This window comes from Elephantulus edwardii, unplaced genomic scaffold (genome assembly GCF_000299155.1).
Source record: "Elephantulus edwardii isolate Elephantulus edwardi_28Jun2011 unplaced genomic scaffold, EleEdw1.0 scaffold00469, whole genome shotgun sequence".
NCBI lineage: Eukaryota > Metazoa > Chordata > Mammalia > Macroscelidea > Macroscelididae > Elephantulus > Elephantulus edwardii.
In genome coordinates this window covers 830,000-832,516 of record NW_006400219.1, presented here as the reverse complement: position 1 = coordinate 832,516, position 2,517 = coordinate 830,000, and the positions used below count along the sequence as shown (strand labels likewise).

The window sequence follows — 2,517 nt, the reverse complement described above, 5'->3', positions numbered from 1 at the left end:
TTCTTCCACCAATCCTGATGCCATAGTCCTCCTGATACAGCCCAGCATCTTGGATGATCTGTTCTTCATACAGATTGAAAAGGTATGTAGACAAAATACATCCCTGATGGACTCTCTTCTTGATTTTGAACCATGTAGTGTCTCCTTGCTCTGTTCTGATGACTGCCTCTTGGTCCAGGTATAGTTTTGCATTAGCACAATCAAATGTTCTGGGATTCCCTTTCTTCTCAGAGTCAGCCATAGCTTGTTGTGATCCACACAGTCAAAAGCCTTTGCATAGTCAATGAAGCACAGAAACACCATCTTCTGGTATTCTCTGCTTTCTGCCAAGATCCATCTAACATTAGCTATAATATCCCTAGTGCCACTACCTCTTCTAAATCCAGCTTGTACATCTGGCAGTTCTCTGTTATTGTTCCAAACGTTTTTTGATAATTTTCAGCAGAATCTTGCTTGCAATTGATATCAATGATTCTGTTCGATAATTTCCACACTCTGTTGTGTCACCTTTCTTTGGAATGAGAACAAGTATCGATCTCTTCCAGTCAGTTGGCCAGCTCGCTGCCCTCCAGATTTCCTGGCACAACTTAGTGAGCACATCCAGGGCAGAGTCTGTTTGTTGAAATAAATCAATTGGTATGCTGTCAACTCCTGGAGCCTTGTTTTTTGCCAATTCCTTCAGAGCTACTTGAACTTCCTCCTTCCAACCATATCTACAGAAAGTAATTAAAAAACCAAAAAAAAAGCTTGAAGTTTTGTTGTTTTTGATGTTAGATATGTCGAATCAACTTTACTCATAGTGATCCTGTCAACAGTAGCTCTGAACATTGCCCTGTCCTATGCCATCCTGCATCATGAATAACAAAGAAGAGATTGAGATTGTTAACATCTTCAGCTTGCTTGACTCTACAATCAACGCTCTTGGTACCAGCAGCCAGCAAATCAAAAGACAAATCACACTGGAAAAATTTGCTGTCAGGGTCATCTCCAGAGTACTGAAGATCAATGATGTCAGACTAGAGATTAAAGTGCACCATTCACAATTGCTCACTATGCATCAGAAAGCTGGACAATGTCTGAGGATGATAAAAGAATCAACGACTTTGAGTTGTGGCACTGGAGAAGACTATTGATTATACCAAAGACTGCTAAGAGAACAAGCAGGTCTGTTTCAGAGAGGGTAAAACCAGGTTACTCCTTAGAGGCAAGAATTCTGAAGCTCCATCTGACATACTTTAGTTATGTCACAAGGACATCATGCTTGGAAGAATGGAAGAACAACTCAAGATAGGAAGATCTTGGATGAGATGGACTGACTCAGTGATAGGGTAATGGCTGCATCAGAGACAATAAAATTGGATCAAGACAGAGTTCAAAACTGTTCATAGTACATAGGGTCTCTATGCGTCTTAAGTGACTCAACGGCACATAACAACACATTGCTCTAATCACTGTGTCAATTCATCTTATTTAGGATCTTTCTCTCTTAAAAGATCACCCTCCATCCTTCCAAGCATGATTTCTTTTTTTCTGAAGACAAGGCTTTCCTAACAACATACCCAAAGTATGTGAGATGATATTTTACAATTCTTGTCTCTAAAGAGCACCTGGTTGCATTTTCTCCAAGATATATCTGCTTTATTTCTAGGTAGTCTATGGGATTTCATTATTCTTCTCCAACATCACAACTCAAAGTCATTTCTATAATTCTTTGTAGTTATCCAATTTACTGTTGTATACAAGTAGTTTGAAAAACTTTGGCTTGGGTCAGGTACACATTAGTCTTTAAACTGACATCACTCTTTTTTTTCTTTACATGCATGGTTGATGTTTTAGTCTTCAAAGAGAAGTTCTATCACACTATCTTAGATCAAAATGTAATGTTTAAAATAGACTGTTTTATGAGGATAAGTGATAACATGTAATGACTGTTCGTTCACGCTACAAAAATCTTTATCTTAGAGTGTATGGTACACCGAGTTGGCAGTAGCATCCAGATTTTCCATATTAGCCAGCCATCATTTTTCTCTGGTCTGCAAAGACTTCTCGTTTCTCAGATTTCTACCTTTGTAGCATGATCTCATTATCCCTCTACTTTCTCTGAAAGGCAGTCAAGCTCTCCTTTTTTCTTTCTCTCTTGTTAATCTCCTGGGTTTTCTTCATGTTCTTTCAGAAGGCAAGTTTTCTCTGATTTCCACTGGTCATCCTGACCACTGGACAAAGCCTGGAAGAGAGCAATTAGGAAAATCACCAGTTCCCTGGAATGCACTGGCAGTGTCACCCAGTCGGTGGTCTCCTAATACCCCGTGCATCAGCCCCTCACAGGAACTGACATCACTACTTCTTAGTACCTTGGAGGGGTCTTCCTTGAAAGATTTTCCCAATGCAAAGTAGATTCAAGCAAGATGAATAGATGACAACTTCAATCTTTTCTTATTGGTCCTGTGGTGAGATTTCTATTTGTTTTTGTTAGATGCCATCAAGTAGAGTGCAACTCATAGTGACTTTATGAACAAC

The 2,517-nt window shown here is 39.4% G+C and overlaps 1 pseudogene; it reads right to left on the bottom strand.

The window, feature by feature from the left end:
• Positions 1-2,018: 2,018 nt before the first annotated feature.
• LOC102855497 lies at positions 2,019-2,205 on the bottom strand (annotated as a pseudogene).
• Positions 2,206-2,517: the final 312 nt, after the last annotated feature.